At 44.9% G+C, this 16,103-nt stretch overlaps 1 protein-coding gene and 1 long non-coding RNA gene across 3 annotated transcripts in view; both read left to right on the plus strand.

The window, feature by feature from the left end:
• VOPP1 (VOPP1 WW domain binding protein) overlaps positions 1-16,103 on the plus strand; it is a 205,702-nt gene that overhangs the window by 178,329 nt on the left and 11,270 nt on the right. The gene's annotated exons all lie outside the window — the stretch shown is intronic.
• Positions 4,177-11,010, plus strand: LOC147347916 (uncharacterized). Its single transcript, XR_015150821.1, has 2 exons — positions 4,177-4,302; positions 7,048-11,010. It is a non-coding gene; the product is annotated as an uncharacterized LOC147347916 (long non-coding RNA).

The raw sequence follows: 16,103 nt of genomic DNA on the forward strand, positions 1-16,103 counted from the left end.
AATTTTCATTAATTACATTAAAAAGGTGAAATTTATTTTGATCTCATCCAATGTATCAAAATATTATTTCAACCTGTAATATAGAATATATTAATAAGAAATGTTACATTCTTTTTCCATACTGTCTTCCAAATCCAATGTGGATTTTATATTCACCAGCACAGTGAACTTGGAACAGCTGCTTCCCAAGTGCACAGTAACTCTACAGCCAGTGGCTGCTTTATGGGACACTGTGGGGTGAGTTAGTAAGAAAATACTCCCCTCCTGTTCTGGCTGGTCATTTGCAACAAAATCCAGTGAGGTTAAAAGGCAATTAATTATAAAAAGGTTAAAGGTAAAGTTCAACCTCAGGTGACAATCTACAGCTTCTAGGGAACCAACCTATTCTCTAAAACATCTGATATTGTAGATTCTGTAACAAAACTCAAGAGTGTTAAGGTTATAAGTCAAGGGCCTTGAGAAGTACCGGGGAGAGTTTTTCCTGAGCTCCTGGCATGAGGGGTGCTGCCCCCATTGCAGCTCAGCCCCAGTGGCTCTGCTAGAAAACACCCCTGGGGAGAGACTGCAGGTCTAGCAGAACCTGGAAATTGTGCCCAAGATCAGGTGTTCAGCTCTGGTAGATGGTGCTAGGACTAGCCCTGGGGTCTTCTGCCCCAAATGTCCCCCCGTTACCAGCTGTCACTCCTTTGTTCTCACCAAGTTCTCCAAGGAAACTGAAATCCTGGGTGGAGTGAGTTGCTCTCAAGCCAGAGAAGAGAGCACAGGCAGCATTATCTTTTTCATGCCCTTCGTTATCAGGAGGAACTCAGCAGTATGAGAGATGCATAAGTCGTGTTCTCTGGTCAGAGTGCTCATCCCTTCAAATCTGCTAAGCATGCCCTTGAATGAGTTTCTCCTCTCAAATGTGATCAGGATGTAGGCACAGGCGGCTAGGACTTGTCTCAGCTGAATCTAGGACCTGGCCCTAGTTTGCAGGCGCAGGAGTGGGAGGGGTGAGGGGGCGGTAGGGTGACAGAATCTACTGAGGGCAGAGTCTGGAGGGCAGGGAGCGCCTGTCTCCTCAGGTCCTGGTGGGCACGGAGGGAACCGTACATACACAGGGATGGCCGTCCCGAAGGCTCTACCCCGGAGTCGTCCAGACCACTGGGGTCACGGGACGTCCCGGTGTCCTCGGTTCTCCGTCTGGAAAGGGGTTTCGGAGGCGCCCAGTGTTGTGGTGCGGGTTGGACAGCCAGCGACTCACGCACTAGCCCCACGCTGAGCCCGGGATCCGGGGCCGCGGCTTCTGAGCCCAGATCGACCGCCCGAGTGGGGACTGGAGACCCTGGCCCCGCTCCGCCCCCTCGGACCCCACTTCTCCCAGGACCCAGCCCGGAGCCCCGCGGAAGCACCACACCCGCGTGAAGAGGCTGGAACGCCCCCCGGAGAGGCTCCAGGAGGGGATCCTGCTTAGCCCTTGGCAAAGTCCCTGCTGATATTTTTTACTCAAAACTAAACTTTATTCTTAATCTAATTGCGAAAGTAATCCAAGCTCACTGCAGAAACTGCAGACCTTACAGGAAAGCACAAGGCAAAGGGAAACTAGAAATCCTGCGACCCCAGCATCCTAGTTCTGCAGGTGCGTGTTTCCGTCGCTTTCTAGGTCCCTGGCTCTGACGACACACAGCGAGCCATCTTTTGTCACCAGCTTTTCTCTAGCACTTTTTCTGACATTCAACCCTCCGCCTGCTTCTTCCTCCCTGCAAGGATTCGGTAGCGCCCCGCCACACCGCTGCTCAGCAGTTGATTTAACCCACGCAGTCGGATCAAATTTGGGGGCTCGTTCCATTTTATTTTTCATTGTTAAACAACAAAATATTCTACAGACTCAGAATCGTGAGTGTGACTTTTGCATAAGGCGTGTGGTGGATGCCGGAGAGAGCTCAGGAGTGGACGGGGTCGGAGTGGACGGGGTCGGGCCGGCTGGGGCGCCCTGAACACCCGCCGGCCTCGATGCTCTCGCTCCGGCGCCAGCTCTGCCGCCGAGAGTTCAGGAAAGTACCCCTGGCTGGGGAAGCCTGGTCCTGTGTGACTGTGCGGGCGAGATTTCCAGCAAACCCCCAGAACGATGGCTGCCGTGAAAAATCAGGCTCTGTTGTGATGCCGCTCGGTTTGCTGGAACAACTGTGGATAATGTATACCAACTATACCCACGTGAACACACATTCCCACTTAGGACACCGGACTGAGTTCCCTGCGAATCTGCTCCATTGCACCGCCTACCAATACCTACATTTTTCTTTGTAATTTTCCTACAAACATGTTTTGCTTCACTTTTAACTTTATAATATTAATACATTTCTCCAACTTTCTTTTTTTTATTTTTTTTTTATTTTTAAACTTTACAATATTGTATTGGTTCTGCCATATATCGAAATGAATCCGCCACAGGCATACATGTGTTCCTCATCCTGAACCCTCCTCCCTCCTCCCTCAAAGCTTTTGCTAATTTTTCCCTACTATGAACAATGCTATGCTGAGCCTGCTTGTGACCATTTTTAATGTTCATCCACTTTATTTCCTCAGAATAAAATCTTAAACTGCTGGGTCAGAGCATGTTTAGGGCTTTTGGTACATATTACCATTAGCAAGATTGTATTCACTGTCCCACCGGCCTTTGCCACACTGCCTATGATCATGGGTCCATGTGTAGCTGCCAACTTGAGGAGGAGCCGGAAGCCCCATTTTTCTTTAATTTGTATCATTTATTACACAAATCTCTCACCAACTATAAGGAACACCTTGAATGGTGTGTGATTGACAAGACCAGGCTGGCAAGACTAAGCTCCCATGGTAAAGAGAAGGTTGGGAAGAAAAATGAAATACAGCATAAATATATTTATGATATATAAACAAAGCACTGAATATATTTAGCATTAAGTATGTAGATACTTCAAATGTAGCTTTAAATATATATTACAAGTGGAGTAAGTAAAAGTTCTCTGAGCTGTCCAACCCAAACACCTGTGGCATTCTTCTCCTGAATGTCTTTCTTCAGTTTTTTATTCAGGTGGTGACACACTAGGGCAGCCTCACTCCTATTCTTTGAGGACACACACATTCTACCTCTGAAGTGTCTGAACAGCTGGCAACATCAGAGTCATCGCATTCTTCAGTGAGCATGTCATACTCACCATGGGCTCTGGAGTCTAAGCATCTCTGCTGCTTACTCAGCAGTTGAGGAAGCCTGAGCACACTGGCTTCCTCAACTGAACCTTGAGGATAGGGACACCTCCACTGTTGCTTGGTTTAATCCGACCCACATTCCCTTCCCTGTCTCTTCTACAGAAGCCCGAAGAGTCAAACATCATACTCATTTTCCCAGTCTTTTTGCAACGCAGGTGCAGTCTTAGCCCATGAGAAGTACTATAGAAGTCCACTCCGGGCCCCTGGGAAAGATTTCGCTTCTGCCGTAAATGAGACTGTGATTGCTGGCACCGCCACATGCAGGCTCAGCCTGCTTTTATCACTGATGTGATAACTGGAGCTGCAGCATCGACCTTGCACTGGAAAGGCCACAATGATCAGAGAGAGATCAGCTTTCCTAGAGCTGAACCATTTCTAGGTTTCTTATTACCTGAAAAAATAAATTCCTGTTAATCAGAGATTTTCTCTAAGTAGCCTTCCTTGTGAGGTGGTTGTAAGAAGCATGTGAAGTAATTTTTTAAAAATATTTATTTATTTACTTATTTATTTGGCTGTGTCGGGTCTTAGTTATGGCACTTGGGATCTTCGATCTTCGTTGCGGCATGTAGGATCTAGTTCCCTGATGAGATCAAACCGAGGTCCCTGGCATTGGAAATGCAGAGCCTTAGCCACTGGACTACCAGGGAAGTCTCTAAAGTAATTTTTTTAAAGACTAAATACAGTATCTAATACTGATAAGTACTCAAAAAAGCTGTTTTCTAATTATTTTAGTAGTGCTAGTACCAGCTGATCTCAGTTATCACAGGGTGTTTTCAATTAAGGGGTTAGCAGCAAGAAGATGCTTGCTGAAGGTCATTATCTACTTCCAGCTAGTATCAGTGACCTTGGGCAAGTCTTGAGCCTCTGTGGGCTTCAGTTTCCTGAGCTGCTTATAAAATAATATCGAAGTTTCCTCTCAAATCTAAAATTCTTTGATTTTATTTTCATTTTTTAGAAATCTTGCCATCACAGGGTGTGGGATCCCAGCTGACAACCAGAGAATGATGTGGAGGAAATTCGATATTCCTAGTTACATGTGCAGTTTACAAGTCCCTCAGGGCACCCCGGGACTCCCAGGTAGGCCTCTGCAGGTGATGCAGTATGGAGTATGAAATCCCACCTAAGAAATAGTCTTGCCTAAAATGTCCAGCTCATGTAATAGCATCTGGAGCAGTGTTATTTGACAAAAGTTTTTATGATGATGGAAATACTGCCACTGTCCAGTATACTTCCCTGATAGCTCAGTTGGTAAAGAATCCACCTGCAATTCAGGAGCCCCCCGGTTCCATTCCTGGGTTGGGAAGACCGGCTAGAGAAGGGATAGGCTACCTACTCCAATATTCTTGGGCTTCCCTGGTGGCTCAGTTGGTAAAGAATCCGCCTGCAATGTGGGAGACCTGGGTTTGATCCCTGGGTTGGGAAAACCCCTTGAGAAGGGAAAGGCTACTCACTCCAGTATTCTGGCTTGGAGAATTCCATGGACTGTATAGGTCAGACACAACACAACCTATACACAGACTGTATAGGTCAGAAAGTGAGCAGCTTTCACTTTTTACCAGCACACTATTGGAAGTGTTAATCACTAGGTCGTGTCTGACTCCCTGTGACCCGATGGACTGCAGGCTGCCAGGCTTCCCTTCCCATGGAATTTCCCAGGCAAGAATACTGTTGTGGGTTGTTCAGTCACTCAATCATGTCTGACTTCTTGTGACCCCATGGACTGCAGCACACCAGGCTTCCCTGTCCTTCACTATCTCCCAGAGTTTGCTCAAACTCATGTCCATTGAGTCAATGATGCCATCCAACTATCTCATCCTCTGTCATCCCCTTCTCCTCCTGCCCTCAAGCTTTCCCAGCATCAGGGTCTTTTTCCAATGATTTGGCTCTTTGCATCAGGTGACCAAAGTATTGGAGCTTCAGAATATTCAGGGTTAATTTCCTTTATAGGATTGATTGGTTTGATCTCCTTGCAGTCCAAGGGACTCTCAAGAGTCTTCTCCATCATTACAGTTTGAAAGCATCAATTCTTCGGCACTCAGCCTTTTTTATGGTTCAACTCTCACATTCATACATGATTGCTGGAAGAACCATAGCTTTGACTATATGGACCTTTTTTTTTTGGCAAAGTAATGTCTCTGCTTTTTAACATGCTGTCTAGGTTTGTCATAGCTTTTCTTCCAAGGAACAAGTGTCTTTTAATTTCATGGCTGCAGTCACCATCTGCAGTTATTTTGGAGCCCAAGTAAATTAAGCCTGTCATGGTTTCCATTGTTTCCCTATCTATTTGCCATGAAGTGATGGGGCTGGGTGCCATGATCTTTGTTTTTTGAATGTTGAGTTTTAAGCCAGCTTTTTCACTCTCCTATTTCACCTTCATCAAGAGGCTCTATAATTTGTCTTTGCTTTCTGCCATTAGGGTGCTGTCATCTGCATATCTGAGGTTATTGATATTTCTCCCAACAATCTTGATTCCAGCTTGAGCTTCACCCAGCCCAGCATTTCACATTTCCATACTCTGCATGGAAGTTAAATAAGCAGGGTTACAAAATACAGCCTTGACATACTTCTTTCCCAATTTTGAACCAGTCCACTGTGTTCTTGCCTGGAGAATCCCAGGGATGGCGGAGCCTGGTGGACTGCCATCTATGGGGTCGCACAGAGTTGGACACGACTGAAGCGACTTAGCAGCAGTAGCTGCAGCATTGTTCCATGTCTAGTATTAACTGTTGGTTCTTGACCTGCATGCAGGTTTCTCAGGAGGAAGGTAAGATGGTCTGGTATTCCCATCTCTTTAAGAATTTCCCACAGTTTGTTGTGATCAATCAAAGACTTTAGCAGAGTCAATAAAGCAGAAGTAGATGTTTTTCTGGAACCCCCTTGCATTTTCTATGATCCGGCAGATGTTGGCAATTTGATCTCTGGTTCCTCTGCCTTTTCTAAAACCAGCTTGAACATCTGGAAGTTCCGGTTCACATACTGTTGAAGCCTACCTTGAAGGATTTATAGGATTGATTGGTTTGATCTCCTTGCTACCATGTGAAATGAGCACAGTTATGCAGGTGGATTCTTTACTGTCTAAGCCACTTGAAATGAGGCTAGTGAGATGCAGAAAGTGGATATAAAAATTTAAGTTAATCTTCATTAAACTAATTTACATTCAAATAATCATCTGTAGCTAGTGGTTACCATGCTGGACAATGTAGCTCCAGAATCCAAACCTAACCTTCAAGTTGCAGGAAGTGGGAGATGGCAGAACAAGTTTCCATGGGAAAGAGACAGACTCAAGGGGGAGATTTGTAGGACAGCAGTCCTGGAGTCTTCAGAAAGTCAGCGTCATTAAAAAAATAGAAAAAGCAGGTGAGGCGGGGGCTGTCCAAGGTTATGAAAAGATTAACAAAATACAAAGCACAAACCTAGATGGATCTCAGTTGAAAACAACACAGACTTAAAGCACTGCTAAGTCGGGAGGGGCACAAGCCATGGCCTGGATGCAGCGTAACATTACAGAATCATTGTAGTTTTCTCAGGAGTGACACTACTATTGTGATTATGCAGCACATTATTATTTTTAGAAGATGCGTGAGGAAGTATGAGTAAAGGGTCATAGTGCTGACAACTTTCTAACGATGCAAGAGGTGCAGGCGGAGGACAGAGAGAAAGAGAGCGCTAAAGCAGATACGGCAAATGTTTTAAAAACAGTCCTGTCATGCATGATACTTCTTCCAAGAAAGTAGAATATGTACTTACTGAACTGAGTGACTTACAAGACATTTCCAGGCAGAATGCTCAAGATGCTATCTGGCTGTTTTCCACTCTTTACAGCGAAACGCATGATTGAAGAGATGCTCGGAGAGGCTCTTAACCACAGATGAGTCAGAGTTGCTGGTTCTGAAAATTCTCAGACCCTCAGATGGCAAATGATGCTAAAACGAAGAAATGGCTTTCAGTCAAAGATAAAACCCAGGGGACTGTCAGGAAAATATGATACAGATGAAGGCAAGTGTATAGCTGTGAAATCTTTCACTAAGGGTTTTGTTAGAGGACACAGTTGGGCCACAACAAACTCTTCGGATAAACAAAAGGGCTTTGTGCTTCCATAGCCCAGACATTGATGTGGGGTGAGCATCTGGGGAGCCTTGGATAGGGCTGAGTGTATTTTTTTCAGGTGGAGCATGTAGCCAGCCTCCAGGATGGCCTTAATGACCCCCACATCCTGAGATATGTGCTCTCACCAGTCCTTCTGCTCTGAATACAGTACTATAGAAGTGATGGTGTACTACTGATATCTGGCATGGAAGAATGACCTTGGTCTCTCCTAAATGCTCTGGGGCATCCGGCCGCTGTGTCATTTGGACTCTCGGGCAGCTATATGGTGAGTGTACTGGGTTGGAAGTGTTCCCCTCCTTCATCTCCTTCTTGGAACTTCAGGATGAGATCTTATTTAGAAATAGGTCTTAGTTAAGAGGAGACCATAACTGGGGTAGGGTGGGCCCATAATCCAGTATGACTGATATCCTCAGAAGAATAGAAAGAGCCCAGAAACACACACACAGCTGAGGACATGTGTGAAGATGTAGACAGAGATTGGAGTGACGTATCAGCGAGGAAGAGGGCCAGGTGTGGTTGGCAATCCCAGAAGCTATGAGAAAGGCATGGAACAGATAGATCCTCCCCCAGATCCTGAGAGAGTGACTCTGACAACACCTTGATTCCAGACATCCGACTCCAAGAACTGAGACAATGAATGTTTCAAGCCAGAATGTTTAACTTTGTATGGTGGCCCCAGGAAATGACAGAGATGAACTGAGCCCTCCTGCTGCCAACGCCAGCTTGCTAGCCCAGTGGGTACCCATCTTGGAAGTCTCCCTTCAGCTATAACCTCATGACAGACTCTGAGCTAGAAATGCTGACTGGGTTGTTCTTCAATTTCTGTCCTATAAAAACGACATGTTTACTGTTATTTTAATTGATGTTTGGGGTATCTGGTTATACAGCTGAGACTAACACTGCACAGATATTGGGGAAAGGCCATACACTTGAATCAATGAATAAATTACTTATTTAGTTCAGAGTTTATTTACTCTGGTCTAGAACTCTGATGATGCTTTGGAGGCTTGTTTTGAGCAATCAACTATCAGAGATTATCAGACTGAAGTAGTGGTTTGGGAAGTGGTATGGCCTTTCAACCACCTGTTTCCAGTGGTCACGTATGGATGTGAAAGTTGGACTATAAAGAAGGCTGAGCACTGAAGAATTGATGCTTTTGAACTGTGGTGCTGGAGAAGACTCTTGAGAGTCCCCTGGACTGCAAGGAGATCCAACCAGTCCATCCTAAAGATCAGTCCTGGGTGTTCATTGGAAGGACTGATGTTGAAGCTGAAACTCCAATACTTTGGCCACCTGATGCAAAGAGCTGACTCATTGGAAAAGACCCTGATGCTGGGAAAGATTGAGGGTAGGAGGAGAAGGGGATGACAGAGGATGAGATGGCTGGATGGCATCACCGACTCAATGGACATGGGTTTGGGTGGACTCTGGGAGTTGGTGATAGGGAGGCCTGGCGTGCTGCGGTTCATGGGGTCGCAAAGAGTTGGACACGACTGAGTGACTGAACTGAACTGAACTGATGGCCTTAAAAGTGGTTGAAAATCCAGACTTTCATTCCACAGGGCATGAACCCTGATACTTCATGCCCCCGAACACACTGCCTTTCTTCCTATTCTCTTCAAGACATAGGGCTCTCTCTTCAGCCCTTCTTGCGCAGTCATTACTGCATGTCACAGTCATGGTTCTAATGGTCCTTTCCAGACCATGGTACTCCCATGGTTCTGGTTTCAATTAGGCCCCAATTACAGGAAACTTTGAAATATACAAAAGAACAGAGATTAGGATAAGGAACTCTTATGTAGCCATCACTGAGCATCAACAATTGGCCTTGAGTTCAACAGCCAATTTTATTTTCCTCTACCTCTATTCCTTCTGATCCTTCCTTGAATTATTTGGAAGTAAATCTCAAACATTTTGTCCATAAGTATTACAACATGTAGCATTATCACACAATTAAAATTAATAATAGCTCTTTAATACTGTTAAAGGTACAATCAATATTTACATTTCTTTTTATTTTCTTGCAGTTTAAAAAAAAAAAAAATCATGTTTGTATCCAAATAAGGTCACATCATAATATTGATTTCTGTATCTCTTTGGGCCTCTAGGTTTTCCCTCCATTTCTTTTAATCCCTTTGCTTTTTTTTTTTTTTTTTTTTAAATGCTGTAAACGAAACCAGGTTGTTTGTCTTGCAGGCTTAGCCATAGTCTGGAATTTTCTGGTCATATCTCCATCATCACAGTGATTCAAGTATCTCTGTGATGTGTGTCTTTCTTGTAAACTGATAGGCAGAGTGTTTTGGTTTCTCAATTTTTTTGAAGGTCAGCTTCAGAAGTAATGGTGTGTATTCAAATCAGGAGATACATGATGTCGACTTGTCTCCAGATAGCAACTATCATTGATGAGACTAATTAATTAAGGGCCAAAGTAGTAACATTCTCATTCTCTTATTCCTTCAAGTGTATCATAAGCTGGAACACTGAGGACGGCACTTGTAAGAACAGAGTATAAGAACCATCCAGTTCATGTGCGTGAATAAATGCTTAGATTTGGAGAACATTTTCTGGCCACAGCCTTGCCATCTCTGCCCACTAAACCTTAAATGTGATGTCACTCTGCTATCTATTCTAACGGCCTATCTTCCTACACTACCCTCACCTCTCAGTGAGAATGGAAATCAGTTCCATTTTTATCCTTGACTTTGAAATGTCTGATGCAACACCCATAAATTTGTGTCTCGTTGAATCTCTTGTCCACACCTCAGGAGCTCATAGCTTGGGCAGCTCAAGCCTTGTAGTAAAACATAGTTTGGGCTTCCCAGGCGGCGCTAATGGTAAAGAACCTGTCTGCCAATGCAGGAGATGTAAGAGATGTGGATTCGATCCCGGGGTCAGAAGGATTCCCTGGAGAAGGGCATGACATGCCGCTCCATGGCAACTCCCGTTCTCAGTCTTGCCTGGAGAATCCCATGGATGAAGGAGCCTGGCAGGCTACCGTCCATAAGGTTACAAAGAACTGGACACAACTGAATAACTTAGCATGCATGAAAAACGTGGCTGAGCAGCCTCTGCAAAGGCATCATAAAGATGGTCAATGAATGTGACATTGCTTGTAAGTGTTTCACACAGTCCAGCCCAGCATGTCATCACCATCATCATCATACATTAGAAATGAAATGCACTCAAGCAATTAAACCCAGTAGATGTATGAGAGCCTAGAATAAAAGTGTGAAGAATACCCTATTGCTGCAGCCCTCAAGCAGGTTATCGGGAACACTACTACTGACTCAAAGATGTGCCAATTTTATTTTTATTTGTATGTATATTTAACCACTTATCATTTATTTATTATTATTATTTTACTTTACAATATTGTATTGGTTTTGCCATACATCAACATGAATCCACCACGGGTGTACACGTGTTCCCCATCCTGAACTCCCCTCCCACCTCCCTCCCCGTACCATCCCTCTGGGTCATCCCAGTGCACCAGCCCCAAGCATAATTTCAGGTATACAACTGGTGAGTCGGTATTTTTATAGATGATCATCCATTTAAAGTTATTAAAACAATATTACTAGAATATGCTGTGGACGTGTGCATGCTACAGTGGGAGGGCAAGCACCTCCTGTAACAACAGCAGGAAGAACTGATAAAAGCTGCTCTGCCTGGTGGCCGGGCTGCCCACTGCTCTCTGAGGTGGTGCTAGCACAGAAGCAGCCAGTCCATTATCACAAACTTTTTTCCCTGGAAAATGATCTGATGTCAGTTACTAATCCCTGCTTATAGTAAAAGTGACAATTTTATTGAATATTTGCACTGTGCTAGAATTATTTAATTCTCCCCACAACGCTTCATTCTTTATTGAAAGTGGCAGAGCTCAGATTGGAACTCAGTGAGGCTGGTGTGAGAGACCAGTCTCCCCACTTCTCCCTGGACACGGCGTGGGCCATGTCAGCAGGCCCGGCCCCTCTCTGTCCTCCCCTTCCCTCCTTCCACCGCTGCTCTCGGTGACCTTTGAGGTCTATTCTTCCAGAGATGGCAAATATTTGTGATGGTAAAATAACTGAGAAACCATGGTGTTTTACAAATGCTTAACATTTTTCCATTATGGTTTTCTATATGGGACAAAATAAAAAATAAGTTAGTAAGACAATTCAAGGTGAGGAAACTTCCACAAACAGTCTGGGTACAAACAGCACTCACCCCTCACTAGACCCTACACCTACCGGTGGTAGTAAAGGGGCTGGTACATTAATGGGACATTTCAGTTCTGCTCCGGGTGTGGTGATTATGGCATGGGGTAGTCGCTCAGTATAGCTCAGGAATAGTCCCTCAACACTCTCGTGAGCTCAAAAGCATTGGGCCATGCCGGGCCCTGCAAACTCGCTGGGGAGCTGGGGAGAGGAGCTGTGGTCTGAGCACTTGGGCCCTCCCAGGGTCAGCGAGCAGCCTGTGCCCAGCTGATGCCCAAACAGCATGGAGTCAAGGGGGAGGAAACAGCCACATCCTGAGGAAGCCTCCCGGCAGCTGCCCAGATCCTGCGTACTGCGGGGATCTCAGCAGCACCAGGGCATCTGGAGGGTGGGGAAGAGGCTGGGCCCCCAGATACCATGATGCCTCCCTACCTGCCCAGCAGTGGGCTCCTCCCCTTCCTGAGACAAACTGGAGCCTTCTTTTCGGTACAGAGTTCTGACCTTTGACTCAGAGGATAGGAGAGCTAGGTCATGGTTGCAGTACCATCAGAGAGGGTGATTGTCCATTCTTCCTCACTGGGGAGCTGCTCAGCAGGGACTGATGGATCCCAGACACCGATCCCAGTGCTTCCCCAACTGGATGAGCCAGGCCACTCAACACAACTCAGACCAGAATTTCCAATCAGCTTCTGCAGCATAAAACTAGTAGACCAAACTTCTAACTTGAAAGATAGAAACTAAAGCCAACAAACAGGAAAAGTAATTCAGATAAACTAAAAAGCAAGTGGGACATGGCTGGAAAAACTGCTCTTCCCCTCCTGCTGACTCATCGCAGCACATCCACACTGGTCCTTCTGAAGCAACCAAGAGGAGAATGGGGTCCCCAGGGAAGCTCAGCCTGGCAGTTGTCAGAAACGAATTCCCAGCTCTACTAAATCAGACAATCCCAGCAATCCATGTCCTAACAAACCCTTCCTGGAACTGCCGAGTGAAGTCTGAGCCCCTCCTCCCCTTTCCCACTCTCCTGGGCAACATTCACACTTTCTCTCCTCTCCTCACATCCTACACCTCATCTTCCTCCATCTTCACTCAGCAGATGCTGCCTCACTTCTCACTTCACCAAGACAAGTGAAGAAGCCAGAGGACTTCCAAGCTCCCCCCTCCACCACCCACGCTCTGCCTCCGCGCCCATCTGTTACCCACAGGCTCCTCTCTGGCTGAGCAGCCGCCTGGTGCTAGCTCCAGTCTCCTCTGCCTACCTGAAGACATCACTCCACAACATCCCTTTCTGTTCTGCATCACTTTTAAAAGAAGCCCTCATTGGATCAGACTGATTTACAAACATGCTGTTATTTTTCTGAATAAAAAACATTTTTTTCTTGATCCTATTTCTCTTGAAAACTATGGCCCCATTTCTTTCCTCTCTTTTGCAACAAAACCCCTTTAGTGTTGTCCATTCTGCTCCCCAATTCATTAAGGACCTCGGGGTGATGAATGCAATGGCCAATTCTGAGGTTTTCACTTAGGATCATCTGAAACAGCCAATCACTCTGCTGCACACTGTATTTTCCTCACTGGCTCCAGGAACACAGACCCCCTACCCAGAGACTTCTTCTTCTTACCCTCCTTTGCTGGAGCAAACTCCTTTGGATTCTTAATGCTGTAGGCTCTGCTTTCCCTGTTCCCTCTATCCTCACCTTCTGGGTGAGCTCATCCAGCTCTTAGGTGTAAATAATCAATATGCAAATGACTCCAAAGTGACAGTTCCCTCCCAGATCTCCCTCCCAACTCCAGCAGTCAGGCCACCTCACACTCCACATGCCTAAGCAGACTCTGATCCCCCCTGTAGCCTCTTCCACATCTCAGCTGCAGGCAACGTCCTTTTCAAGGCTTGGGCACTCCAACTCTGCTGGCTCTTCCATGCTCTGCACCTGGCTGTCAGGAATCCTACTGGCTCTAAGGACACATCTAGAGAACAAAGCTAGTGGAGATGATGGAATTCCACTTGAGCTATTTCAAATCCTAAAAGATGATTATTGCTGGCACTCAATATGCCAGCAAATTTGGAAAACTCAGCAGTGGCCACAGGACTGGAAAAGGTCAATTTTCATTCTAATCCCAAAGAAAGGTAATGCCAAAGAATGCTCAAGCTACCACACAATTGCACTCATCTCACACGCTAGTAAAGTAATGCTCAAAATTCTCCAAGCCAGGCTGCAGCAATACATGAACCATGAACTTCCTGATGTTCAAGCTGGTTTTAGAAAAGGCAGAGGAACTAGAGATAAAATTGCCAACATCTGCTGGATCATTGAAAAAGCAAGAGAGTTCCATCTATTTCTGCTTTATTGACTATGCCAAAGCCTTTGACTGTGTGGATCACAATAAACTGTGGAAAATTCTGAGAGATGGGAATACCAGACCATCTGACCTGCCTCTTGAGAAATCTGTATGCAGGTCACAAAACAACAGTTAGAACTAGACATGGAAAAACAGACTGGTTCCAAAAAGGAAAAGGAGTACGTCAAGGATGTATGTTGTCACTGTGCTTATTTAACTTATATGCAGAGTACATCATGAGAAACACTGGGCTGGATGAAACACAAGCTGGAATCAAGATCGCTGGGAGACACATTAATAACCTCAGATATGCAGATGACACCACCCTTATGGCAGAAAGTGAAGAAGAACTGAAGAGCCTCTTGATGAAAGTGAAAGAGGAGAGTGAAAAAGTTGGCTTAAAACTCAACATTCAGAAAACTAAGATCATGGCATCTGGTCCCATCAGTTCATAGCAAATAAATGGGGAAACAGTGGAAACTGTGGCTGACTTTATTTTCTTAGGCTCCAAAATCACTGCAGATGGTGACTGTAGCCATGAAATTAAAAGAGGCTTACTCCTTGGGAGAAAAGTTATGACCAATCTAGACAGCATATTAAAAAGCAGAGATGTTACTTTACTTTGCCAACAAAGATCTGTCTAGTCCAATCCGTCATGACTATGGTTTTTCTAGTAGTCATGTATGGATGTGAGAGTTGGACTATAAAGAAAGCTGAGCACCAAAGAATTGATGCTTTTAAACTAAGGTGTTGGAGAAGACTCTTGAGAGTCCCTTGGACTGCAAGGAGATCCAACCAGTCTATCCTAAAGGAAATCAGGGCTGAATATTTATTGGAAGGACTGATGCTGAAGCTGAAACTCCAAAACTTTGGCCACCTCATGAGAAGAAGTGACTCATTTTGAAAGACCCTGATGTTGGGAAAGATTGAGGGCAGGAGGAGAAGGGGACGACAGAGGATGAGATGGTTGGATGGCATCACCAACTTGACGGACACAAGTTTGAGTAAATTCCAGGAGTTGGTGATCAACAGGGAGGTCTGGCCTGCTGCAGTCTATGGGGTCACAAAGAGTTGGACATGACTGAGGGTCTGAACTGAAATGAGAGTCCCACCATTCTTGCCAAGCCACATCGTTTCTCTCCTGGACCAGCATTCTGGTTTCCCTGTATCCTCCTGGCATTTTCTCAGGAGTCAACACATAAATTAGGTAATATCCTTCCTTTGCACAAACCTTCAAGTGACTCTGTGCTTCACCCAGAGTAAAAGTCAAGAGTCTTTAGAATGGCCTTCCCTCCCCACTGTCCTGTCTCTGCTCTTGAGCAGGGCACACCATCTGTCTGATGCTCTTTCCAGACACTCGTCTGGCCAACTCCATGAACTTCTTCAAGTCTTGGCTGTCACTGTCTCTAGTCTCACTCTGACCATCCTGCTTAAAACAGTAATGTGTGTTCTCTCCACCACGTCAGTCTCTTGCTTTATTATATCCTATTATTACTTAATATCTTACAACATAGGAGAAATTTGCTTATCTAGACTTATTGTCTCTCTGCTATACCACAAACTCCACAAGATGAGATTTTTTTGACTGTTTTGATCATTGATGGATTCCAAGTCCCTAGAAAAATGTATGGCACTGAATAAGCACATAATGATTATGTGCTAAATAAATTAACATCCTCAAAGAGATAAGATACTGCAATAAGAAATAAGAAGACATACACAAAAGATATCCGAAGGACAAGAAAAACACCTGGAAATAAAGACACAATAGAAGGCTTTGAAAACAAAGTTGCCATCTCTTAGAGAAGAAAGCAAAAGGCAGAGGAGAAAAAGCAAAAAATAAAAAATAATAGTTTTTTTAAAAAGAAAGTATTCAAGAAAATTTCTTAGACTTGAAACAGAGTTTCTAGATGGGAAGGACCTACCAAGAACCCAGGACTAAGCTCATTATCATGACAGAGAGAAAAATTCTACAACTTGCAAAGTAATCACATCAAAACACAAGATTGAGCACAAAGAAACAAGAATCACTGTGACTTTGAGGTTCTCAGAGATAGCACTGCAAGCTAGAAGTCTGTATGATACCTTGAAATCTCAAGAGGAAAGTGACTTCCAGTGCAGAATTCTCTAAGCAATCTATGATTTAAGTGTCAGAACAATGACATCCTTCAGGCAGAAAAGGTCTCAGAACTTTCTATTCAGCTGCAGGCAGTGTGGTCCTTGTTACTGGAGAGG

The sequence above is a fragment of the Bos grunniens genome, chromosome 22 (assembly GCF_055505025.1).
Source record: "Bos grunniens cultivar Pamir isolate PY7600 chromosome 22, Bosgru_T2T1.0, whole genome shotgun sequence".
NCBI classification, from domain to species: domain Eukaryota; kingdom Metazoa; phylum Chordata; class Mammalia; order Artiodactyla; family Bovidae; genus Bos; species Bos grunniens.